General features: G+C 47.7%; 1 protein-coding gene across 1 annotated transcript in view; it reads left to right on the forward strand.

Moving 5' to 3' along the window:
• The window catches only part of CACNG2 (calcium voltage-gated channel auxiliary subunit gamma 2), a 101,764-nt gene that overhangs the window by 61,893 nt on the left and 12,158 nt on the right, over nucleotides 1-27,713 (forward strand). The gene's annotated exons all lie outside the window — the stretch shown is intronic.

Consider the following 27,713-nt stretch of genomic DNA (forward strand, 5'->3'; position numbering starts at 1 on the left):
CATTCCCACCTTCCGTTTTTCCCAGGCGCACAACCTCCACCTCTGCTAATACTTCCCTTCCCTAGTCCTGGGCAGGCGGGGGTGGAATAAGGGACTTTCACCTGATTCCTCAGTCTCTTCCTGTCTGGCTCCAGTCCACACATCTCAAACCTAATGAGGCAGCATTGTTCAGCAGAAAAGAGATGAACTTTGATGGAAAAAGGTTTACGATGTCAGAAGGGTTGTGTCGCTTCCTATCTGCATTACGCTGGGCAAGTCACTTAACCTCTCTGAACATTAGTTTCATCTGTAAAATGAGGATAAGGATATCAGCTTGCAGGATTATACCATGATTAAATTAAGTCATCTCTGACAAAAGCTTGCACCAAATAAATGCCTTCACCATATGTTTGCTGACCATCTCTGGGACCTTAGTTCTTATCTAGAACTGCCACTCTTTCCTCTGGCCAAGGCTGAGGCCAAGAACTCTTCAGCTATAGCTACAGACTCTTACTATCAGCTGGGACTTATCTGCTTTGGCAGAGGGGTACTTTTTTATGTTGGAGCCAGGAACCTTCGCAAAGGGCCAGGAATCTGGTTTCAAAAGCAAAACATTGAGTAGACAAGAACCAAAATATTACTCGGCTCTCAGAAAGCGCTCTCCTGGTTGGCTGAGGTTTGCTTTTGCAGCGAAATCCACAAAGATCTTTCATAAATATTGTCTTCATTGATAAAGAAGGAAACCGACCAACAAAACCCTGATAGTTTCTAGTTTCTATTCCCACATTTTATCCAATTAAAAAACATAAAGAAAGGGGAGGAGGGGGAAAAGGTGGAGATGGAGGAAAAAAGAAGAGACACGGGAAAGATCGATACGGATTAGACGATTCTTTAAAAAGACATAAAAAGATAAAAAGAAAGAAACAATAGGCAAGACTGAAGTAGGTCGATGCCGTCACCCTTCGCCAGAGGAGCAAGCTTAGGCCGAGCACTTAAGTGACTTGTTCTGAAGCTGAACAAGTAGGGATCAGAAACAGGATTAGAATTTGGAGCCTTAGTTGGTCTGCAACTGACACTAATTTTAAAGACGTCAATGCAAATGTATTACCAGGTTTCAGGCAGCTAGCTCGTTCTGCTAAATTTTTCATGTCTGTGCCTTTAAATTCCCGAGCAGCATTGCCTGTAACTGAGTAGCACTTGTTTCCATTTTTTCTTCTTTTCTCCAAGAAAATGACTAGATGTAGAAAAACCCATATAGCCAAATTACTTTCAGAAGGTTTTACTAAAAATTATTTTTTAAAACTGTAAAGATAAACACGATGTCTCCAAAGCTGTGCAATTTTATCAAATCAGACAAAGCATAATACAAACAGTTTATTTTTAAGAGCCCAGATTAGCTGCTATGATTAGCTACTATCGTTGGTGATTATCTAAATGTAATATGTTACAGTTTACAGAATGGAGCAGCCCACTAGATACTTTGAAGCATTGTTCATTTCTTCTACAATATTTACTCTGCACAGAGTTTGTGAGAGATGCTGTCTAGACCCTGGGGCCACCAACCAAGGCAAATGAGGGGTACCAGTGCCCATTCACTAAAGGACCCTGACCTTCATTTCAGCAAGGAGGTGGGCAGGTACACAAGTAATTTGAAGGCAGAATATAATCTCCAAATTGTACAGCCAAGAAGGATTTTCTTATCCCATCCTCATTTAAAACGAGGCACAGAGAGGGGAAGGGACTTGCCCAAGGCCACGCAGTTAGTTACGGGGAGAGCCGGAAAGAGTTTGTAGACTCCATATCCAGTGCTCTTTCCTTTAGTGTAACTTTAACAGTCCTACGCCTGGGATGGTGTAAACCCTGGTAATGCTGCAGAGACGCCTTTTAACACATGTTAGGACCCTAGCCTCAAAGAACCCTAGATCCAGAAGGGACTCTATAGTTCATAATCAAGAGGGCATCACCCCAGAGCTGCCAAATCGGTCTAGGGTCACTGCCTTCGCTGCTTCTTAGTATTCTGAAGGCACGAATCAGACCTTTCCCGGGACACTTGGAGCAGGTTCAGAGAGGGACCAGCAGGATGGAGTCAGAGGAAAGAGGAAGAAAGAGACACAGGGAGACAGCTCGGGGTGGTGGTCACAGGCATGGGCTTGGGAGGCAGACAGGCCTGGGTCTGACCCTCGAGCTGGGTGGCTTTGGGTGAGCAGCCTGACCTACCTGGGCCTGTTTCCTCATCCGTAAAAGGGAAACTTTGCATCCCCCTACCTCAGAGGCTTGCCACAAAGACTCAGGGAGCTCAGGGGATGACACGGGGTGCCTGGCACGCAGTCAGTGCTCCCACCACTAGGGTGGGCTGAGAAGGTGCCAAGAAACCTCCGCCTGCTTCACAGCTTCACCTCAGGCCATACCAACCACCTCCCACACAGACGCCCAGCGTGCGATGGTGCTGCGCGGCTGGGAAATGATTCGTGAGGTGTCTAGAATTTCAAATCACCAATTCCAGGGGAGCCAGTCCTTTTGACACCTAAAGCTCAAGGGAGAGGAGCTTCCCACTCTCGGGATCACGAAGCTTTAAGAGCTGACGTGTCTTGGTGATGTGGGATGAGGAGTCGCCAGGTAAGAGCAGCACACACAGAGGACATCGAGGCAAACCCCATCTTTGAGGCCCAGGAAGGTCAGGCAACTTGCCCAGGGTGACACAGCGTTCATGGGGTCAACCGGGTGGAGTGTCTCAGTCTCCTCAGCCTGACGGCAGAGATAATAATTGGGGTTACTGAAATTTTGCAGTAGACCATTTTGCACAAGGGCTGGCCCACAGGCGTCTCGATTAATGATACTAACTGCGATGCATATTATTATTATTACTATTATTATTACCACCACCATCGGTATCATTATTATCATCAGTTTTTAAGCAATTCCCCAGACTCTCAGTCCAGTTCCCTTTCAGTGGCTTGAACCTTATTCTTTCAGACTCAGTCTTTCTGTGTTAACTAACAGTTAACAAAGTCATTGACAAACTCGGCAGGGCCGGGCACCACTGTTCTAACTCGCTTAATACAGCAAACGTTATCAGGTAGGTATTCCTGTTACCCCATTTCCCAGATAGGGAAACTGAGCACAGACAAGTCAGCCACATACCTGAGATTACACCACCAGGAAGGGACAGAGCTGCGAGATTTACTCGGGCAGTCTGGCCCCAGGATAGGAATGCCAAACGTTTAACACTCCAAAACCTCCAAAGTTATGCCTCTGAGTTCTCCAAATTCTGAAGATGAGTGACAAAGACATCTTACTTTGCCTTTTAAGTAATTTAGTATCAGAGCAGGATTGGCATAGAGTAGGGGCCTAAAAATTGTTCACTCTTCCTCCGAGTCGCAGAGCTGAATTTCTGCTTTCAGGGGGCATTTTTTGGCCCCCAGCCTCACCCAGAAGTGGCTTGTATCTACGCACATTGCTAAGCTCCCTTTTCCAATGCTAAGGGTAAGGAAGTAAGATTTAGACCAAGGACTCTGAGAGGACATCCCTGGACTGTCAGCCCCTGGGGAACTTGTTAGAAAGGCAGATTCTCTGGCTTCACCCCAAATTCATTCAATCAGAAACTGTGGGGCTGGGGTCTGGCTATCTGCGTTCCAACAAGCCCTCCAGAATTCTGGGGCATATTGATAATCGAGAACTGCTGATGTAGTGATTTGTGTTGCATCTAATCTGTGCCCAGTTCATAGTGGGAACTCAGGAAACACGGGTTGAGCCAACTGGCTGGGTCTGAATGCCACCCCTCCACCAACAAGCAGAGCCACCATGGACAAATCACTTAACCTCTCTGTGTTTCCGTTTTCAATAAAAAACACTGAGGAGAATGAGCAGCAGATAGTGAATGCTCAGTAAATGTCACCTGCTGTTTAACTGTTGTCTTGGCAAATATATAAACCAACGTGCGTACTTAACACGACGGAAAACAGTGCGGCTTGCCTTGCCAACATTCAAGTTTGTCTTAAATGGCTGAAGTTCCAGTTGTCTTTTTAATTCGGCTCTCTTCAAGAAATAGGTACCGAGCATCTATTATTTGCCAGTGACTTTTCGATTCTGTGATGCCAGGATGAATAAGACACTGTACCAGGAGACAAATACAACTGACCTGCAGGGAGGGGAGGGCAGCAGGCATGTGTCACAGTGTCCATGAGTGCACGGGGTGGAAAGGGGAGGTTCCTGGAGTGTGTGTGTGCATGTGTGTGTGTGTGCACGCGCGTGCGCACGCATGTGTGCATATACACAAACTCTACTTCATCTTTTTTTATTTTTAAATAAATGCATATCTGGGCATGAGGAATGGACTTCATTCTGTTCTCCTGACTTCTTGTCAATTTCGAGAATGAGCTCAATGCCTGTGCGATATCACTATTAATCATTCAATCGGGCACCAAGCTTAATCCTCATACAGAAGTCATCTCTGCCCTCAAATTGCTCCCATCTCATAAGATGCAAGATTCTTAAAGACAAAATAGGTGATCTGAACAGATAGGCTCAGACTAGGTGGCAAACCCAGCAGCCAGGAAGAGGCTAAGTGAAGGCAGCTCTCACTGTGGGCTTCTGAAAGTGGGGGAGGCTTCTCAGAGGAAGTGCAACCCAAGCCGGCCTCTTGAAGAAAATAGTCTTGAATAGTAAATAGTCCTTCCTTTAGAGCTCCCACTGGCCTCTGGCCAGATGCAAGAGAGAAGCTGGTAAATACTGCAAATGTGACCTTGCACTGGCTTTGAACTTGATGATGCAAGACCCCACACTGAGGATTTAACAGGCACGCCTCCTGAGAGCTCCATGACAAACCCAGCAGGTGGCCACACACTACCACCAGCATCATTTTTCAGATGAACAGAAAGAGGCACAGAGAGGTTAACAACCTGCCCATGGTCACATAGGCAGTAACTGGTGTTGCTGGCATTCAACTCTGTGAGAGGCTTCACTCAGAACTCTATGCTCTTAAACATTCCACCATGTCGCAGAACAAATGAACCTGCAGAAGGGACCAGAAGAGGTTTTCTAGGTGGTGATTGCTGATTTAAAGGAAAGGGAAAAGAAAACATCAGAATCCTTTTTCTTCAAGTGCATCTGAGTGAATACAGTTCTCCCCCGACACTGTAAGCCTCATTCTGCAGCGAGGGTTTTGCTATCACTTGGTTGAGAGTCATTCAATTGCCTCCCAGAGGACCAGCTGCCTTAAGTTCTCACGCCAGTAAGGGAACACTTCTCTGAGCCACTGCCCTCTGGAAACAGATTGGAAAGATTTGTGCCGAAAGGTGAGTGTCCAATTACTTGTCTTTGCTGGTTTAATCTGAGCGAAGTCACAGAGGCCGGGGAGGATTTCCCAGAGTGAAGTTCTTCCTAGACTGACAGGCCAGGCACTGTGAGTGTATGTGTGCACACACTCATATGCGTTTTTACACTGATGATAATCTTTTAAAATCCACTTACACGTAACTGGCTTATACAGATCTGTAGAGCTCCCTGTGAACACCATTTCAGTGCTGGAACCTGCCTTTGTGTTTACACAAAGCAATGACCCCAAGTGACAGCATTTAACTTTTAACAGGTTGACAAACATGTCCAGCTGCCATTAGAGTAGCAGATATGTCTAACTTTCGAGTGACAAGAACCGGCTGTTGGGCTGAAATCTTTTCCATCATAAAGACTAAACTCTCTTGTGGTCTGTGGCAATGGAAAAGTCAGATTCGTCGAATATCACTTTCACTTCTTAAATTATCTGATAAATTGAGACCGCTTTGACACCACAAAAGTAGTGTTGTTGGGCAAGAAATTTACTCTCTTAATTTTATCCCAGACTAAGGAGAAGAACAAAAGCAAACTTCGATGACAGGCCCCTAGGAACAGAGCTCAGATGACATGGCGGGGGTCTTTATGTATGAGGGTCCCGAGGTAATTCAGAGCGAAAACGCTGGTAGACAGAGTAGTCACTCGGCACATATTGGCCAAGGTATAATGAGCTAAAGGGAGGCACCGGCAGAAAAACATCTATTGCATGAAATCAATGTTGTTAATTTGAATTCGATTAGTATTGCAACTCCGTGTCTCCTTGGTAATTTTGTTTATATTTTACAATAGTATAAGCGCTATAAACTCTTCTGCTCTAAGCATAAGAAATTTGTATGTAGCAATACGATTTCACCTTTTAAATAGTGATGTGATTTTACCTATTAAGTATCAAAGGTTTCTTTCATCTGTCATCCTGCAGAGCCGTGAGAATTATATACGTTTAATAAACCTTACCACTACTCGAGTTTGAGAAAACCTAATGCGGTGGAATGAGCACAGAATCGGGGGCCTGACAGAAATGAGTTTAAATCCTGGGTCTGCCATGTAGCCGCTGCATGATTTGGGGCAATCCCTTATTAATCTTCCTGGGCTTCAGTTTCCTCCTCTGAATGGGGATAATAACACTGGTTTCATAAATTGGCTGTGAGAATTATAAAAGGTCTTTGGTGGCAAGTGCCAGGCATGTAGTAGGCACTCACTAAAAGTGAATTTCCTGCCCTTTTCTCTAAGTTTCATGCCCGTCTGCATGCCGTTCTGTTGCTTCTCTCCTTTCACGATGGAAGAGAGACCAGGAATGGCAGCCACAGCCACCGCCAGGGACAACTCTTGCTTAATCGTGTCCATTTTATTCTCCCTGGTTTGTTGGGACCAGAGTCAGGCAAGCCCTGGTGACCATCAAGAAGGCAGAGAGGTGGAAGGGGACCAAGCACACATAGCTGCCACCCGTCTCCCCAGGAAGGGGAAAGCCAGTCACTCATGTGAGGGTAGTGAGCAGACCTGGCAGCAATTCGGGGCAGCCTCTGCAGCCTGGGATGTGACGGAAGAGCAGCTGCCTCCAAGCGGCCCCTGCAGGCACACTTGGCTGCTTTCCTCTGGGCTCTACCCAGCTTCCAGCCCAGCTGAAGATAAAGCCATATGGCAGCAGGTTCCTCTTTGGGAAGAAAGGGGAGGCTGGTTCTTCCGAGACCCGAGGGAGTAAAGTCACAGAGGACAGGCTAACAGTGTCCCAGACCCAGAGTCTTAGAACCAGAAACTCCTCCAGGTATCACCAGCATACAATTCAGAATTCACTACCTGCCCTTCCCCATCTGCCGTCAACATAAAATCAGAGACAGTCATTCAGCGTATGTTTTTTGGTCGGCCACTGTGACCAGGTAGACATGCCTGCGCTCCTGGCAAGCAGCTGAAACATGCAGGGCTTCTAAGTTTTAGGCTGATGGCTAACAGAGTTACCAGACCCTAGAATGTGGCAGATGTTCAACATTAATTATCTCGACTAATCTTTTTAGAAATCTTCAAAGGCAGGAGCTATTATCCCATTCTATAAGTGAGCAGACAGCCCGAGAGATTAAACAGAGCTGACAAAGACAGAGCACCAGCCTTGGACTGTCTCATTCCCAAGCTTGCATTCGTCCACCACACCACGTTGCCTTTTGAATTTAAGAGGAGAAAAGAGACTGGTTGTGTTATTGAATAGCTACTAGTGCCAGGGGTACGGATTTTCATAGATTTCACCCCTTTATCATCATAAGAAGTCTGCAAGGTAGATATAATTACACATCTTTTCAGAATGAGGAAAACAAAGATTCAAATAGATTGTAAGTGGCTGACCATGAACTAGCTGGTAGGTGACAAAGGTTCACACCACGTCTATCTGCTTCCAAAAGTCCATGCACGTCCCCTCCCTCAGGTCTCTCCTCTGAGCAACCGTCCAGACTACAGCATTTTTAACACACTCGGACTGATATAATAATGGTACCCAACGTGGACTCACTGACTAAGTACCTACTTCGCTTTTGGTCCTGTGCTAGGAGCTGTAATAACTTTTTTTTTAAATAGTTTCTGCTCCTAGTCTCCAAGGAACAACTAGATAGGCAGATAAGACCTGAAACATGAAGAGTAGTAAATACACCAGAATTCTGAACAATGGGGACTATCAGTAGCCAGTCCCTAGCCATTCTCCGGGTCTCTGCTCCAATACAGATTCCTCGGGGAGGCCGCACGGAACAGCCAGACTGGGTTATGGCCTAGTTATACATCTCTAGGGCTCTCAGAGCTTCTCCTTCCCAATACTATCTACATGCACCAAAGCCTGGTCAATGTCTGTGTCCCCCACTGACCTGTGCGTGTCTTGAGTGAAGGGATAGTCCTGATTCATTCACTCCCTCCCCGCTGCCGGGCACAAGGCCTCGCACAGAGTAGAAAATCAGTAAATCATGAGGCAGTAAATGAATAAATTGGGGAAGACTTTATGAAGGATGGGGGATTTCAGTTGTGCCTTGAAGAAAATGGGAGACTCTCAAAGGTCATGAGAAGGAAGATGACCATCGAGCCAAGGGGCACCTTACGAGCCAAACAAGCAGGACAAAGTGGGGCTGTGCCAACTGGATGTCCACATAGAGACAAATGTATTTCAAACCCTACCTCACACCACACAGAAAATATCAGTTCCTGGTGGATTGCGAATCTAAATGAAAAAAGGAAAACAATAAAGCTTTGTCCAGACCTCTATTAGTAATATTCTCTCTAATCTCCAGGGACTTACATTCTCACTGGGAACACAGAGTGACATGAACAACTGGAGACAATAAAATCCAGTGACTCCTAAGGCCCTACTCTATATGGCGCAGCTTTACCAGGACAAAGCTCAACAGTAAAAGATATGACGTACTATAAATCTTACCTACGGCACAGCTGCATGAAAAATGCATCAGAAATTCAAGGATAGAATTCTAATAAGGGAGATTGTCAATAAAAACTCAATATTAAAATGACTCGACAATAATAACTAGCATTTAAAGGGTTCTTAGTACATGCCAGGTACTTTTCTAAGCACTTAATCAAATTAATGCCTTCACAGCAACTCTGTGAGGCATAAACTTCTTATCTCCGAGTCATAGATAAGGAAACCAAGGCAACAAGAGGTCAAGTAATTCAAGGACATTGTCATGCACGAGATACCAGATTTGAAGTCTTTGGGGCACATGACTTACGTTTCTGAGCCCTGGGTTAGAAAAATGGGAAATGAAAACTCCACCCACCGCTTAGGTAGATGAGAGGTATAAATGGGGAATAAACATAAACACATTTTCTTACCTTTGAATGCGATATGCCAATGAGGTCTTTTTTTTTTTTTAACAGACACCTACTGACATTATTTTTTTAGAAAGCAGAAAGCTAAATCAGAGCATGCAAAAATTTATTCACATAGTCTACAAATATTTATTGGCATCTGCTATGTACCAGGCACTGTTTTAAACACTGAGGCACAACAGTGAACAGAGCAAAGCCCTGTCCTTGTGGATCTTCCATTCTAATGAGGGAGACAACGAGTAAACACATAAGCAAATAAAAATGCTACCCGACATCAGTTAGTGATTAAGTAAGAAGAAAACCAATCCAGCTAAGGGAACAGAGGATAACGGTCAGACAATTTTTGATCAGAGACCTGAATGAAGTGAGGATGCAGCCACGTGGATGTAGGGCAAGGGCACTGCAGGCACTGAGGCGGGAGCCTTCTTGGTGTGTTTAAGGACAAACTAGGAAGCCAGCGTGGCTGGAGCAGAGTGGATGGAGGAGAGAGAGAGCTGACTGTAGCAGTCATTACAGACGAAACCAGGTGGGGCCCCATACGCGTTGTACTTATGGGATATGCAAAAAGTATACAGTGGGCAGCAGTTCATGCAGTTTGCTCATCGGTCTCCCCTACGTGAGACTCCAGCCAATCACCGCAAATCTCGCGCTCACATTTCCCCTCCTAACCAATCCGATGGTGCTTTGTATGCTGCAGTGGACATACGGCTACGAACATGTTCACTTAATTCATTCATTCCCTGGACGTCCACTGAGTACCTGCTGTAAGCCAAGACCTTTGCTGGGTGGTGGGGATACATTGTGAATAAAACACATACATAGCTCCTGCGCCAAGAGTCAGATAGTGAAGGAGACAGGAAGTAAACCGAGTCACGGCGCCTGGTGACAAAGGTCCTTGCTGCCAGTCTGGCACACTCAAGAGGGGAGAGAAAGCACAAGATAAGCTGGGAAAGAACTCAGTTCTGCCTCCAGGCTCTGAAGCTCCCTCCCTCCTGTGCAGGAGGTCCAGGCCATATGTCAGTGCTGCCAATTCACATCGCAGCCGGTAATGGGCAAATGAATCACTGCAAACCGCAGAAAATCCCCCAACTTCATTTGAGTCAATAGTTGCAATCTTTTCTCTCCACAAGCCTTTCATTAGCTACACTAATCCAGAAAAATTGATGTAGCATCGCAGTTTCCACCACTTGTTGCTCCCATCACCCTGCCCACTCTCCAGCAAGGGCTGAGATGGTCCATGGGCACATCTGGAGACAAAAGGAGGTGGGCAGGCTACCTTTTACCCAAGGACATGGCAATAAATACAGCAGCTCTTAAAGAGGAGTGCGCTCCAGCAGAGGAGACAGGCAAGGAAACACGACAATGCCCCATCTCAATGTGGTGTGGGAAGTGTTACAAACTGGGCAAGCGTGGACTGCTATGGGGAACAAAAGAGGGGCCAGCCCATTCTTTAGGGCGATGTGAGAGATGGAGCAGACTTCACGGAAGCCCTTCGTAGAGGAAATGATGCATAAACTGAGAGCTGAAGCGCCAAAAGGAGGCATCCAGGGGGTGGTCAGAGGGGCTGGAATGTAGTGGGGAAGGAAGGACAGGCAGAAAGCATGTGAAGAAGTTGGAAAGAGGAGCCAGCACGGTGGGTCGTGGGATTCAGGGCGGCTCAGGACGCTGGAGTGTGCCTTCTGAGGGGCAGTGAGGCAGGGGAGCTAAGCAGCGAATTGGGATAGATCTCGCAGACCCTGCCAAAGAGTCTGGATCCTGTCCTGTAAGGATGGGGAGGCAGCAAGGGTCTTTAAGCGGAGAAGAGGCAACTCAGATTTTACCTTTTGCAAATCACAGTGGCTACAGAGTGGAGAGTCCATCTGAAGTGGTAAGAGGGAAACAGGGAAGCCAATTGCAGGTTGAAGAGTATCATAATAATACGCGGAAATTCAGTGGTGGTCTGGACTAAGGTATGGACTAATTCAGTGGTGGTCTGGACTAAGGTATGGACTAATTCAGTGATGGTCTGGACTAAGGTATGAATGGTTCACGACATGTTAAAGAATTGGCGATGAAATGAGAGTGGGGATGGAGAGGCGGAAATCAAGGATGACTCCCAGATCTGCAACCTGGGACGGCGGCTGGACGAAGGCATGGTTTGTTAAGAGAGGGCCTCTGGGGAGAGGATCTCTGGGGAAGCAGACAGTAAGTCAGGTTGAGGTTCAGGTATCTGGGAAATATTCACAGGGGGATGTAAAAAAAAGGCGTCTGGGTTGGAGACAAAGACTCCTGGATCATCAGTATGTAGATGAAAAGTAAAGCCATGAGATAAGATCCTCCGAAGAACTCATATGGAGTGAAAAAGAGAAGAGAGCCAAAGGGAGAGCCCCCAGGACTGCGAACTTACTGGATAATCAGAGGAGGAGAAGCTTGCAAAGGAGTCTAAAAATGAGCAGGAAGAAAGTCAGGCAACAGGGTCGGGGAGGGGTCCCAGGCACAAAGGGAAGAGGGCAGGCACATCCAAAGGCTGAAGTGCTCGGATGGGTCAAATGACGCCAACAGGGCATGGCAGAGGCCAACAGGTGCAGTAGGGGCAGGTGTAAAAATGCCTCCCACACTAGCGCTCAAGGGAAACAAAAGGTGTTGGAAGCCCTCGTACCCTACTTTTTCATTTTCCTCTGCTCTACATGAACATACAAGTGTGAAATCCGAGATTCATTTAGTGCGGTGTTTCTTAAAGGATGACCCAAAGACTTTAACCCTGTGAGATGAAAGACACACCCACATACAGAGTCCACAGTGAGATGAATTTTTGGAAAAGCTGAGCATATATTCCCACATTAGAGTTTGACAGTGCAATTAGCAAAAGTAAAGGCTCTGACAGCCCTACAGTATAGAAACTTGTTTAACCTCGTTTAACGCAGCATTTCTCCAACCTCTCGGCCACAGAGCCCCATTATGGTGTATGAACCCCCTGCTAGTATCTCTCCAGCCGGCATCAGCAAAACATACTTTGGAAACCATGGTACCAATGGAAAGGGGCATGTTTAACTGATGAAGCGTCTGCAGCTGGTAAAGAATAATGAAGAATACTTGCAAGGACCACTCTCAAAGTGGTTGTAGTTGCTACCATTTATTAAGCACCTATTATGTGCCAGACACTCTACATAATAATATAGTAAGAGCTAACTTCTACTGAATTCCTACGATGCACTCGATACTCTCCTAAATCCATTAGCTTATTTATCCTTCCAACAACCCAGCAGATATTTACGATTTCATTCACCAGATAAGGAAACCGAGACACTGAGAAGTAACATTTCTTGCTCATGGCTATTAGGTGGCAGAGCTGGGATTTAAACCTAGACGGTCTTCTCCAAATATTATACTCTTCAACTTTACATTCTACACCCTTTAAAAACATCCCACTGATACTCGGACTTGGATGGCTGGAACCTGAATCTGAGGTGCTAACCATTACACCCTGGAACCTCCCGCATTATTGATGTTCTTTGATTTTCACCACGGCGGCCTGACTTAGGTGTCATTAACACCATTGGCAGTGGAGGCTCAGAGTATTAACACAGCTCATAGTGGGCAGTGCTGAGGCGCTTGATTTCAGGGGGGTCTGACATTCTTCAAAGTCTGTGACCTTGTGCCACTCAGCCGGCTGTCATTTATACAGGCTGAAGTTGGGGCAACAGCATATTTCACAACTTCCCAGGCCTCGGTAGACTCTGACCAGGCAGAGTGGGTGCTGGCCATGGTGCTGGAACAGCATCCTGGAGACTCTCGAGTCAGGTTCCAATCCTTTAGTCGCTGTGATGGGGAGTGGGGAGGAGCGAGGAGATCCTGAAAGAGGGGCCAGCATAGCCAGAGCAGGGAGGAAGAAAGGGAACTTGGGGTGCTTGGCCAGCGGTCATTTTACCAACCCGCATTTGACAACCAGTGTAACTGTATTTAATTATTAATAACTGTGCATCAGCACATGCCTGCGAATGTCAGCCCTGGCTGAGATCGAAAACTCGGTTATTTACCAGTTTCCAGCAGCCTTGACATTCAGTGCCCCTGGGTACAGTGTCAAGTAGGCTTAAAGACAGTTGCTTGTCTAAGGTTGGCCTCCTCTGAGGAGTCCTCACCTGACCTGGGGTCATGGCCTTGAGCCTCAGAATGGTCAGGTTCATTTGTACCACTTTACAGTCACATGCTAAAGCCCCAGTCAGGAAACACAGATTTCCAAACACAGAATGGCCTGGACCCTCCCTCACCTCCACCCAAGCTGTCGAAAGCAGTGTCCTTGAGCCAGGATCTGCAGGCCCCAAGGCTGGGAGGCACCACTGCATCCCGGGCAGTGGAGACGCACACTCACACAAGACCCTGAAGTAGCTCCTCGAAAGGCCTGCAAAGCCCTCTGTGCATTGTGGATCTAATTAAGTTCTGACATCGTGTCAAATTGAATCCTTTTATTAAACATTTATCTTCGGATTCCAGAGTGTCACAACACCACATTGTTTTAAGTGACAGAAATGCAAACAGTGTATGCCTTTCCAACAGCAACCGAAGTGCGGCTCTTACCAGCCAACCGTGGGCCAGAGGCACTGGCATGGCGGGTCCCTCCAGAGCCCACTGTTCCCCAATGGATGGCAGAGGCCTTGTACTCCCCCCGAGAGCTTGCCTCCATCTCTTCCACACACACATCCGTTGACTACTCCAACCACCTCAGACTCTCCCCTAATCTTTGTCCTCTCTGAGCTGTCTGGAGTGGTTGCAACTTCTCTCGGGAATTTTCCTCAACCTCAAGAACCCCTTTCCTCCCCAGGGATTGTGATGGAGAGGCAGAAGGCAGCCTGGCTATCTCATCTGCTCCTCTCTGAGTACAGGCTGGCTTTGGGAGTACAGGCTGGCTTTGGGGGTCCAGGGCTCACTGTGCCCATTTCTCCATCCCGCCCCAAACAACACCCCCCCTCCCCAGACTATGAAGGCTTCGGAGCAAAGATTCTGATTTTTTCAGCCTCATCTGCTTCCCAAGCAGAATGCCTAGCACAGAGAAGGCTGCCAATTTTAATCAATTAATTAATAATTAAAGACCAAGTCTTGCCCTCAGCTTTATGGTTTGAAAACTCTCTCTGCACTTTCCCCAAAGGTGATCAAGTCTGAGGGGATGATTCCTGCTAATTAGACTCCTGGGAGACCCAGGTTGCATTTTCACAAATGGCTTCTGAAGGAAGACTCTCTCTCCTGGGGAGAGGGGCAATTCTGAGGGTGAGTGGCCTGTCTTCCCACCTGGATGATGGGTCCGAATCTTTTTAAACACCTGGAAATACTAAGATTCACCTTCTGATCATTCTTTTTTCTAGCTATGACAAGGCCCACCACTCTTGTAATAGCAACAACAATAATAATAGATAATGTTTACTGAGAGCTTACCACATGCACTGTTCTAAGAGCTTTACTCATAAATTAACTTATTTAACCCTCACAAGAACGTGGAAAATAGGTAACATTATTATCCCGTTTTACATTAAAAAAAAAAACAAAAAACCGATGCCCAAAGCAGTCAAGCAACTTTCCCAAGGCTATCCCCAGGTATCCTCATAGCATCCACCCTATTAAAAAGAATAGATAATATTTATCAAGCCCTATGAGTCTCTAGTTCCTCATCTGTAGAATTAAAAAGAATAGATAATATTTCTATTAAAAAGAATAGATAATATTTATCAAGCCCTATGAGTCTCTAGTTCCTCATCTGTAGAATGGGCCATTAACAGAACCCACCCAAGGGGTTGATGTGATAAGTAAATCAGGTGAGCTGTAAAGTAGTGGCGCATAGAGGATTTTATTAGAGAATCTCCCACATCCCGCAAGACAGAATGGAAAGTGTACAGTTCAACTCTTGTCCTCGAAGCACGTGGAACGCTATTAGGAAAATGACACATAAGCTGGTGAATTTTGAAATAACAAGACAAGACAGCAATACAAGAGCTGTCACGAGGCAGCTTGTAGTTAATTGCCAGATGAATGATCTTGGAGGTAAAAGCAGAGTTGAAAGGAGGGAGAGGCAGCTCTGAGCTGTAGGGATCAGGGAGGGCGCCTTAAATCCTAGCTTCCAGGGGATGAAAGGCGCCTCAGATCATCTACTCCACCTCTCAGCTGTTACAGAAGTGCCCTCTTCAGCATCCTTAAAAGGCAGTCACCTTCTGCATGAACCCCTCCAGTGACAGGGAGCTCACTGCCTTGGGAGGCAGTTTGGAAAACCACAACACTCGCCCAGGTGTCAACCTTACATCTCGCTCTCCCCTTCACAGGGCTGGGCTAGGGTGAGAAGCCAAACTGAAGGAGATGCTCGCTGCACCTGTGTGGCCCCGAGAGCACGTGCCTCCTTGCATTTGGACCGTAGGCTCCTCACCTAGTTCTGGCCCTGCCTATAGATTCCCACCCATGGCTCCAAGCTCTCCCTCTGCAGTAAAACAGGTGTTGTTTCAGGTAGGAAAAAGGGGAGTGCTTGATTTGGCTGAGAGGGAAAGTATGAGCAAAGGTGAGGAACGGGGATGGGCAAATGCTTTTCTGAGGCCAGCGCAGCTGGGAAAGAAGAGTCAGAGCAGATGCAGAGGGAAGCTCTGGGCCTGACTAGACAGAGCTGCAAATGTCCGATTCTTAAGAAATCTGCTCTTCGTGCTGCCGGCAATGGGAGTCTTGAAGTTTTCTGTGGAAGGGAGTGTATTTGGCTTGGGAACAAGACTGTGGTTAGATGGATCCCCAAGCCTGTGGATCCTTGTGGCGTGAAACGTTTCCATCTTGTGGGTCAGTGGTTTAAGTGGCATCTGACCACTTTGGCCTGGATCTCTGCCACAAAATTGACTGTGCCTAAGCTGATGAAAATAAACGAAAGGGAGCTGGAGAAAATCAGTGGTGAGAAAAATTAAGGTGGATTTTGCAAAGCAGGGAAGGCCACTGGTGTTTTCTCCTTCCTTAGCGGAATCTGGGCACCATATTGGAAACCTTTGTAACATGCTAGCAGGAAGGAGTGTCCCTCAGATCACAATGTCTGTGGAACATATCCTACGGCCAGGCCCCATGATCTTTGTGCATGGAGTAGCAGAGAAGCTATCTTTATTGAGATGGTTATTTCTCTGGCATTTACTACGTGGCGGGCTCAGTGTCCAGCACTTTTCGTACATTATCTTTCATTTTCACAACCTTATACCCATTTTACAAGGAAAATCAAAGCTTAGAGAGGGAAACTGACCTGCTCAAGATCACACACTAGTGAGTGTCAGAGCAGCAATTTGTCCAGGGTGTGTATATATCGACAGAGAGTTGGATGTCTGGCCTAGTCTCATTCACTAAAGCAGCAGTCACCAAAATTTTAGGCACCAGGGACTGATGCTGCTCCTATGAGAATCTAATGCCTGATGATCTGAGGTGGAGCTGAGGCGGTGATGCTGGCGCTGGGGAGTGGCGCAAATATAGATGAAGCTTCACTTGCTTGCTCGCTGCTCATTTCCTACTATTCGTCCTGGTTCCTAACTGGCCACGACCAGTACCGGTCCACAGCCCAGGGTTTGCCAATCCCTGCACTACAGAATGGCTGTGCTAATCAGCCTGCCCCCCTGCATAGGATTTTGCAGTTTACCAAGTGGGTTTATTATCTCCCATTTCATCTATTCAATTACACCATCAGGGAAGCAGGACTAGCTCACTTCCCCACTTTATGGATAAACGATCTCACCTGACTTCATACCCATCCACATCTCTCCACCCTCACTGCCCCACCCTGCCAAGCCACCTGAACAACTTGACGATCTCTCCTAACTGGTTACATACACACACGCACACACACACAGACTTATATGCAGACCAAGCATCAGTCCTTCCGACAGACCCACACTCGGCCTCAGCATGCCATCCTGTCCTTCTGGTTAACCCTTGCTCTTTCCCTAACACCTCTCTGCCCTCCCTTCCCCTGAGATGGAGCTTCTTCTGGGACACCTTCCTGGCAAACCACCACCACCCAGACCAAGCCATGCACCCCCCTGCCCATGCTCTAGTGTCCTGTGCTCTGCCATAGTAACAGCATAGTGGACACCTAGAACCCCACCACCTGGGGTCAAATCCCAGCTCCCCTGCTCACACTGGCCGGGAATCCTTAGATGCATTCCTTCACCTCTCTGTGCCTCCTTCCATACCTTTAAAGTAGAGAAAATAATACAAGGTTTTTTGAGAGTTAAAGTGCCTAGACCAATGCCTGGCTCATGGCAGCTTCTCCAGGGGGCCAGCCATCACCCTTCCTGCTCTTCTGGTTGTTTTCATTCTGGATCATATAAGTTAACTGCTTATCCAGGTGTCTTCTACACTCATGGAAGGGGTAGGGGGCAAGAATTGTCCTTGGAGACAGGAATCCAGCCGTATTGATTCCGTCTCTATAGCGGCACCTAGCTCGACCACTGAACCTAGCAGGCACTCAATAAAGTTTGAGAACTAGGTGAAATACTGAATGAGTCGAAAAGTGAATGACCTGCTCAAGATCACATGGCTGATAAATGGCAGAGAGAGGGCTCAAAGGCGAGCTCTCTCACTAATGGCACAGCCATCTTTCCACTGTGCCACAAGGCTTCTCAAGATGAATGGAGAGCTGTTGGCAGATGACAGTATTTATTCATTATCTGCCTACTCCTGGGGCTTTGAGGTTGACAGAGTCATTTGAACAGCCCTGTATCGTAGGATCTAAGTGTATCAGGTTCCCGTACTCCCCAGGCGTGTCTCCACCAGGGAGCTGTCCTGACACATCGGAGTGTAACCGCCATTCTCTGACTAGTCTGCGAGCTTCTTGAGGGCAGGGGCTGTGTGTGACCCATCTGTGCCCCAAAGCGTGGGGCCCAGCAATGGGAAATAGCGCCTACCATTTATCGAGCCTCTACTGGGTGCCAGGAACCATGCTAAGTCTTCTCAATGCAGTGCTTTATGCGATGCTCACAACCCTATGAGCTAGGTCTTACGATCTCCTCATTTTACAGGCAAGACTGAGGTTCAGTAGTGTAACTGGGATGCCAACCCAGGTTGCCTGCCTCAAGACTCTGAGGCTAACTGCTGGCCTTTGCTGCCTCTCTAACAGTAGGAATTGAATTAATTGAACTGTATTCTGTGAAAGTTCCTTCAGGGTCTATGACAACAGCCAAACCTACACGTTTACTTCATGGAGTACGTTTTAGAATGGCTTGACCTGTGCCGAGGGTCCTTAATCTCACTGGGATCACACTGCGTGTGGTGTGAAGTGGGTCTGAGGTTCTTTCTGTCCCTGGGTCCCTGCTCCAGTGTCAGCACTCTAGGAGTGTGGGGGCGGGGAGTAGGGGGCAGAGCTATAGGCTGTAATGAAGGAGCCTTGAAGTTCAGAACCCACATCCTTCCAAGTTCTCAGTTTTGGTGAGGTCAGGCCCATATCAATCTACCAGTCCGTGAGTGCACCCTTCCCTGTGACACCCAGAGCCTCCAGGGTAGAGTCCTGACCACCGTCTCCGGGGGCCTCCCCACAATCTCTAAGTACCGACAACCGACAATTATAGTTTGCTTATCGTCACTGGAATCTATTACATTCTTCCTGTCCGAGGTCAAACCCACCACCTTACACCCCTTCCCAGCCCCCTTGGTCCAAGGCAGATGTACCCCGTCATATACTCATTCTCAGCAATGCCCTCACCTACTTCTTCCCTTATTCACAGCCATAGTTGGCACTGAACAGTAGAAAAGTTGATCCTGAACAAAGAGGTTGTGAGGAACATCAAGACACCTTTTAATTCATTCATTCATTCAGTTAGTATATAGATATTTAGCGAGCGCCTACTATATGCCAGCACTGAGAGTTTAACAAATTGTCTTCTTAAAAATGTATTTAATATTTAACACACATGTTAACATGTATGACTGTGTTCATTAGGATTAGGTTTGACTACAAGGGTTTTTTTTAACTAAAATAAAAAATAAAAAGATAGTTTACTCCCCTCTCATTGCACAGTTTTGGAGATAAGCTGTCCAGGGCTGGGAGGACTCCCTGGTGGCGTGGCCCAGATACCTTTATCTTACTCTACCATTATGCAGCTCTCCATTCTCAAGGCTGTGCCATGGTCCAAGATGGCAACCGGAGCTCCCGAGTCCACGTGCCAAGAGGAAAGGGCTGAGAAAGGCACATCCCACGAAGGACATTTGTCAGAAGTTGCTCCCACTATTTCCACTTACATCCCACTGGACAGAGTTTAGTCACATGGCCACTTCTAGCTGCAAGAGAAGCTTGGAAATAAAGTCTATATTCTAGGAAGCCATATGTCCAGGCAAAACGTGGGAAGATGGAGAGAACAGTGTACTGGGAAACAGACAGTAGGCTCTGCCATTGCAAGGTATAGAGAATAACAATAAAATGAGAACCTCTGCCCTTGCCAACAGGTTAAGACATGGAGCATGCCCAGGACATTAAAGCCAACGTGTGCCCTCCCCGCCACCACCCCCACCTTCTCCTACGTCAGGTCAACACTCTCTCTCTTGAACCTTACGTATTTCACTGCCTTGTTTGACTTTACAGTTTCACCATAAACATGTATATTTCTAAACAATCTATAATCTAGTCGTACAAGTTCTTAACTTCATGAAAATGGAATCATACTGTATGTACTTTCCTGTGGCTTGACCTTCATGTTTGTGGAATGCACCCGTGCCGACGTGTGTAGCTGTAATCCACTCACTTTCTGCTGTATACTGCACTGTATTAACACGCTCCAAGGTATTATCATCCCTCTGACAATAGAAAGGTGAGTTGTTCCCAGTGTTTGACTGTTACAAGCGGTGCCGTTACAAACATTCTATGCGCATCTCCTTGTGCACTCATGTAATTGTTCCTTCAAGGCAAATTTCTAAGCGAAATTGTTGGGTTGTGGGGTATACACATATTTTGATATTGTCAAATAGGCTTTTAATAAGAAAGGCACAAAATATCCTGGTACCCTGGGGATGCTAATAGTTGGCATAATGTTTATTTGTTTAGGAGAATGGAATGTGGAGCACACTACCTGCCCCCCCCCACATGCACTGATTCATTCATTTATTTGTCCATTTGTTCGATAAACATCTGTCATGTAGCCATTACCATTAATTATAAGACATACCATCAATGTAATAATGATTTTTCAGGAGAAAAGAGACACACTGCAGTAAATGAATCCATCAATTTTAAGACACATCCCAATTTCAGAAACACTGAAATGTGCATGAGAGCATCTCGAAATCAAGGAAAATATGGTATGTTCAAGGAACTCTCTAGAACTTCTACCCTAAGGAGCTTATAGACTCGCAGCTATTCGTTCCCAAACAATGATGCCGAAACGCAGAATATGATCAAAGCACATACGAAGCGCTCAAAAGCCTCATAGCCCAGCCCAAAGTGTGGTCCACCAGGGACCAGGCAGGTTCAGCATTGCCTGGGAGCTTGAAAGAAATGCAGAGTCTCAGGCCCCACCCCATACCTGCTGAGTCAGAATCTGGCACCACATGATCCCCAGGTGATTTCTATACTCATTAAAACCCAGAAGCACTGCACAGCAGCTACGGGAGGCAGAGGCTTTCCAGCTGAGGGCAATCAAGAAAGGCCTCCTGAAAGAGGTGTCATTTGATGAAGCAAGAGAAGAACTACATTCACTGATGCCCACTCGAGGTTAGGAACTGCACTAGGGGCCTTCACTTCTGTCATCTCATTGAGTCCTCAGAATCATCCCACAGGGCAAGGATTAATATCTCTTTTCTACAGCTAAGGAAACAGGCACGGAGAAGTCACATAACTTGCTCACAGCCACACAGCTAATAGCTAGCAGAGCCAGGCTTAGAAGCTGGAACTTTCTGAGTTTGGAATCTAGTCTCTTCCCCCACATCACATGTAAGGAACTAAAGAAGTAGCTGTGAAGACAAGAATGACAAGAATGAGGACAGGATGCTTTTGGAGATTGCATGAGCAAGTGCTCGTTGTGGGGTGGGAACTTTGGGGAGGTGAGAGCTCAGGGCAAACAAAAAGGGCAAACTCAAGAAAGGAAGGCAGACAGCCAAAACGGACTTCTCACTCCATTCTGACCCTGCCCAGTGACTGCATAGGACCTAGCGCATAGTAGGCATTCAGAAAAATCCAATGAATGTATGAATGAATGAATGAACGAATGTACAAATGATTGAACGACACAGGCCATTGTTTCAAACTCTCCAGCACTGGCTGGTGCCAGTGCTGTGCTGAGGACTGAGGTTCCAGAGGGACAAGCCAGGCGTCGCCCGCTGGTCCGAGGTCTCCTGAATCCATGCCATCAGGGAGGGCCCAGCCAGCAAAGCAAGAAGCCAGGGACAGAAAAGGTTTAAAACACAGAGAAAGCAGCTCTCACCAAACCCTTCATTTGCTTCACTTAAAAAAATTACTTAGCCAGCCTCCTCCCCGGGCCTCGGCGCCTCCATCCGGGCACCCTCTGGGCTCCCGGCTGCTCTTACAGCTCCTCGTGAATGTGTGGAAAATAAAACAGTGTCTGTGCAGCCCCTAATGACCAGGTTTATGAAGAGCTTATTGTATATCAAAAACAGGAGGCAGCAGTTGGTGTCGTGAGATATTAACATGCTTTTTACAAAGCTGATGAAACCTCCTTTTAGACTACTTAATACCTGCGAGCTGAAATTTCCAGTCTGAGACGGTAAACTCCTGGAGGCAGAGCTAGGGGAGCCTTAGACGCAACCCTTGGCCTTTCTGTCTCAATTTGGCCTGAAGTCACTCAGCTCTTGCACTGGCACAGCACGGCTGCCCTTCTGGGATGCAGGATCAGCAGCGATGTTTGTGGTTGTTGGCAGAATAATCACTTATAGTTCGGAGTGAGAGCATCTCCCCTACACTCTTTCCTCATCCTCCAAAAGCTCAGAGCGGAGTGGGCGGCGAGATGTCTGCTCCTCATCTCAGCCTGGACCATGGGCCTCTGCCCCCTTTCCAGCCATCTCCTGCCTTCGCCCATCCCACCCTCTAAATGGGACCAATAGTTTTATCACCAATCCCACTAGGATGTCACGTCTTTGCAACAGCCGACCCCTCACACGGATGGCCCTTCTCCCAGTGGTGTATGGGTAAACAGGTAACGATTGGCTCTCTGGACAGGGAAGGGGTCCTCAAACTGGATTATTTGCTGATTCCATGGGGCAAATATTCCTCCTCTGTGGCTGATTTCAAGCTTCTCGTGTGAGTTAGGAAGAGACACCAACAACCACTCTTGTGAGCCAGTGCAAGCCACACCCCACTGCCTTTGGGCTTCCTTGTTACCCCTAACTCTGCCCTGGGGAGTTTTCTCTGACCCCTCCACCCCCTCGAGACAGTTTTTTCCTCCTGCGTGACCAGCACTTCCTGACTTTGCTCTTGCTGGTCCTTCTTCCTAGATTCCTTCTTACCTTCCACCACTTTCTCATCATGCCCCACACACCACACAGACGCACACACACAGACACACACGGACACGCACACACACAGAGACGCACCGAGACCACACAGACACACACTGCACACACACACGCACACGCACGCACACACACCCGACCTGCTTCACTGGGCTAACTTCTCCACTTTCCATAGAAGCTCAACCACTTCCTCCTCAGGAGGCCGGTGTCAACACCGCACACTCACACGGCAGGATATGCACCTACTGTGTGCACCAGGACGCGCTCTGCTCTGCCACAACACATATCCTGCTACACCACAGCATCGCTTTCTGTACCCCACCACAGAATGCGAGTTCTGTGGGGACAGAAAGTATATTTTTCCTCTGTGTCTTCGGCAGGTTGCACGGAGAGCATGACATACAGTTACATAAATGTTAGCTGAACAACTCTGTTCCCATAAGGCTTACACGTCCCTCTAATACAGTATGTGAGACATTACATTCTAGTGAATTACATTACATTCTGCGCTTTCTGTATTTCTCTCCTAGACTGTGAGCCCTGAGAGGGCAGGGATAAGGCTAGATTTCCCTCTGCCACCCCAGGGCCAAGCACATAGTCAGCCCTCAGTCTCTACTTGGGGAAAGAGCCTAAGAATGAAGCTGACTGAGAGAAAAGCCAACACCAGATTTGAGCACCTGAATCCATCTATGCCTGAAGCCATCAACCACTGGGCTTAATGACCACAAACCAGAAAGAAACATAGCAGACCCCAAGGATGGCATCAGGAAAACAAGAGTACACCACGCTTCACTGACTGTGGCGCTGTCTGTTGACACAGATGTCCTACTACACTTAAATTCCACCGAAGGAGGTCGAGTGCTGCGGGTACCACCTCCCGCTCATGAGCCTCGTCACCACGTACGTGAGTCGGACTGAGCCCACGGCCACAGAGCTCCGGGGGCTCCCGGAGACCCCGCGCACATCCAGACGAGCCTCACAGCTCCATCGCCACCATCAGCTTCAGGGACCGTTAAGACCAGTCCCGTCATGGCCTGGGACCCAGTCTACCTTGGTCATGCCTCACTGTGACACATCTGCAGGACGTACACAAGGGCCCAAGAACAGGATCTTCCTACAGCCCTGAGTGGGCCAGGCTGTGCTCACACCACTGCCTGTGAGAGCAGTACCTCTGAGGTGTCTACCCTTCCCCTTGCTGCAAGCACCCCACTCCCCCGCTCCCAGCACCATCAACCGCCGCCTCCTGGGTTGCTGAGGACATAGGGCTATTTTCGCAGAGAAGTCCTCCGACTGGCCAGTGTCAGACAGGTTAGGAGAAAATTCTGTACTCACTGAGACGGAATGACTCTCGCTCTAGCAGAGAAGGGCTGGAAGCGTCAGGTGTGGTTCTAGGTGTCAAGTCGTGGCCCAGACAGGGCCATCGTTTAGCGTGCAGGAGCTCAGCATCGAAAGATCACACCGATGATTTCTAAAAACCAACCAATAATTTGGGGCTTAATAGAATAATTTGATGAATCATTTTCACTTCAATTTCTAACTCAGTAGTAAACGGTTTCATAATACATAGAAAATAAAAGTGAACATTTAGTTTTGTCTGCTATATTAATCCGTATGAGCTTCCCAGCTGCTGAATACTTTGAATGCCATCCCTACCTCCTTGCAACCTGAGCCATCCAGTTCAAGGGCTTACCCTTGACCCTGACATTACCAATGACCACGCTCCACAATCTCAGTCTTTTGCATCCACTCTGACTCCTATGCCCCACCCTCCCGGCTCACTCCTCTGAGTCCCCAACCAACGATTCCCCTGACCCCCACCCCAGGCTTCCCATGCACTGATGCGCCACCTTGTCACCGCCCTCCTTACTCAGCTTGGAGTGTGGTCCATCTTCATTATCACTGCCACTTCCCACTCCCCTTCTTGCACCCATCTCACAGACACCTATCCTGGTTAAAGGCAACCCTCCAGGTAGATAAACTGTAGTGACACCCTACATGTGGCCAGAGAAACCCATGGAATCTCAAGAGGGACCTTGAAGCCACCGACACACATACTTCATGTCTGGAGCCTAGGCCATGCTACCTCCCATCCTCATGGAAAATAATCTGACTCCCTTACTCCTTCTTCGAATCTCCAACCCTGCCTCCCCTTCCTCATTCTCTGTGGATGATCCTGCTTCTCATTTTATCAAGAAAACAGAATCAACCAGAAGAGGAGTGTCACAAGCCCCCACCATGTCTACTCATCCCCTGCACCTGCACCCACAGGTGTGTCCTTCCCTTCTGATGCAGTGGACACACCATCATCCACCTCTAAGGCCACCCTCGTTCTTGTGTCCTGGACCTCATCCTCTCTCACACTGCTCCTCTCTCTGAGTCATCAATTCCTCCCTCTCTGCTGGAATGTTCCCACCAGCATCATGCCTTAACATCTCCCCCCAACACAGAGTAGTAGACACCCCACTAGCAGAGTAAAGGGAGGCAGAGGGAGGCAGAGGAAAGGAGATGATAAAGGCTGTGGTGGGATGGGGACTCAGGCAGCCTGACCAGCATGTGCAAAGATCCTGTGGTAGGAAGGAGCATGCAGAAAGGAAGGCCAAGCTGGCAGGTGCACAGAGAGGGAAGCGGGTGAGAGGCGAGGCCAGAAAGAGGTTGAGGTCAGGCCCTATTAAAAGCACTGAGAAGCTGTTGAGTGTTTTAAGCTGGAGGTGGTTTGATCAGATTTGCATTTTCAAAGGATCATTATGATAACTCTGTATAGGATAAGAGTGAGTGCAAAATGACCAGTGGAAAAGCTACTGCAGTCCACCAGGGAAGCAAGGATGGGGGCCTGGCAATGGCTGATGGAGAGAAACTGACGAGTTTGAGAGAGAGGGAGGAGCTAATACAGCAGGATGTCATGATGGATGGAACCTGCAGTGAGCAGGAGGAGCGATGTCCGTGATAATGAGTGGGCTCACGCTTGCACCAGGGAGCAATGCAGAGGCCCTCCCTGAGCTAGTCGGTGCCTCCGAAGACCAGGCTTGATGGAAAGATCATGAGTTCAGGTCTAGACCTGTTGAACATATAGTGCCTTTAAAACATCTACCGGGGGACATCAAACAGGTACACAAGCCCTGTGAGGTCTGGACCTCACAGGAGAGGCCTGGGCAGATGATTATTTCACGCAGCCTCATAACAAGCCTCTCTTTGCCCTTCTGTGCCAGGCACTGCACTAGGAGCCAACGGTCAGCCCAGGGATGGCTGAGACAGGTTTGTGCAGAGAGGGGCAGCCAGGCCACATGGGCATGCGGCCCTCAGGAGAGTGATATGGCGGCTCCACCTGCAAGCCCTCAATTTGGGGTTTGGCACTGTCCCCAATTTGTTAGGAGCCCTGGGGCACATCAGGACCACTCCTCACACCTCACCTCCTGCAGAACTCCTTAAAAAGATGCCTGGCACTGAGCTGGCACTGGCGAAACATTTGTCAGATTGAACTGAGAGAAAATGAAAGTGCTTTTCAAAGTGATTTGTAATTTTAACAACGGGGAGAATATCATAGCCTCTTAACGGTGAGAACTAAGACACTTCCCAGGAGAGAGGGGTGTGTGGTTGGGAAAGGGGATGAGCTACTAGGAGGAGGCTGAGGCCTCCTTCTAATGGACCAAGGTGCGCAAAGGCCGAGGAGAGGTGTCCTCAGAATGACAGAGCAGCGGGGGAACAACGAGATGGGCGGTGAGCAGGAAGAGAGATTGCCCAGGGCACCAGAAAAGAGACCTGCCCCATGGGGGCATCTTGGGTGAAACTCTGTGCTCTGGGGACTCCACAGAGCTTCTGCAGGATTACCAGAAGTCCCCACCTGCTCTGGGTATTAATCTTGCAGAAGTCTGGAAAGGAAGTGAATTTGGTACAGAGACATTCGGGGGCGGGGGGGGCAGGGGGATTCAACCATCTTTTCTGTAATATGTAGCATATAATAGTAACTAGAAATACCTAAAATACTTAACTTTATAGAAGTATGCTTATATCTTACATATGCAGGTATATGTAACATATACAAGTCTATGTAATAACATCTTAAAATTCCTAAATAATATCTAGAATACATGATAAAACTTACTTTGGGGGACAGGGAGGCTCAGGACCTTATAGGAAAATAAATTGCTAACATGTATTGAGGACTGTATTAATTAGGTTATATTAGCTACTGTCACAGAAAAATCCCAAATGTCAGTGGCTGAATATAGTCAAGGTCCATTTCTCTCTCGCAGCAATGCCCCCAAGCACATCCACTAATGTGCCAGGCACTGCTCTGAGCACTTTATATGTGTCAGCTCGTTTAATCCCCGTGACAATCTACAAAGGCAGGATTCCTAGGATCTCCACTTTCAGATGAGGAAACTGAGGTATCTCAGTGAGGCTGAGCTGGACCCAGGCTGTCCAACTCTCAAACCTGCCTTCTACCCTCTGCATCGTATCTCCCAGCACAGGTCCGATTGATTATTCATTCATTCAGGGAAATTTAGCCAACATTGCTGAACTTAGGCTGGCACTAGGACCACAGGGAATGAAACAGATAAAAGTCCTTTCTGTCATGAGGCGGACATGATTTAAATTCTATTCTGTGCATCTGTCTTTATAAAGACTGTGTTGCCTGAGCCATTTCTCACCTTCCTGCCGAGCAAATCAGAGTCAAAAGCCCCGATTCCATCATTCCCTGAGTACTTCTTCAGTCATTTGGCCTCCCTGAGACCCAGTTTCTTCATCTGTAAAATGGAGATGACAATACCCTCTCTTGGGCCTGTGGAAGAGGCAAAATGAGTGGTAGTTCAAAAGTCTAGCAGAGGGCACGGCCCTATGCGGGCTCACCCCCCAGGCTTTCACAGCTATTGGGGGCCGGGTGCAGTGAATTTCAAGCCACTGCTGCGGGAATGTTTGTCAGGATCAGTCTGGGGTCTGCCTTCTTTGGAACGTGATCTACTTTCTCTCACATAAAAGGCAGGGTGACTCCCAGCCAAGCTGGGACACAGAGGCGGGTGTACCCACATGGTTCATCAGCCTCCTAGGTGGCAGTCTCCAGCCTCCCGAATCAAATCTCCGGTGCCTGCAAAGCCCCAGCTAATCCTCAGAAGCCTGGGTGCAGGGAAGGAAGGCTGGGTTTTGAAGTCTTAGGCCTTAGATCCTCA

Source organism: Pteropus medius, unplaced genomic scaffold (genome assembly GCF_902729225.1).
Source record: "Pteropus medius unplaced genomic scaffold, Ma_sr-lr_union100, whole genome shotgun sequence".
Taxonomy (NCBI): Eukaryota; Metazoa; Chordata; class Mammalia; order Chiroptera; family Pteropodidae; genus Pteropus; species Pteropus medius.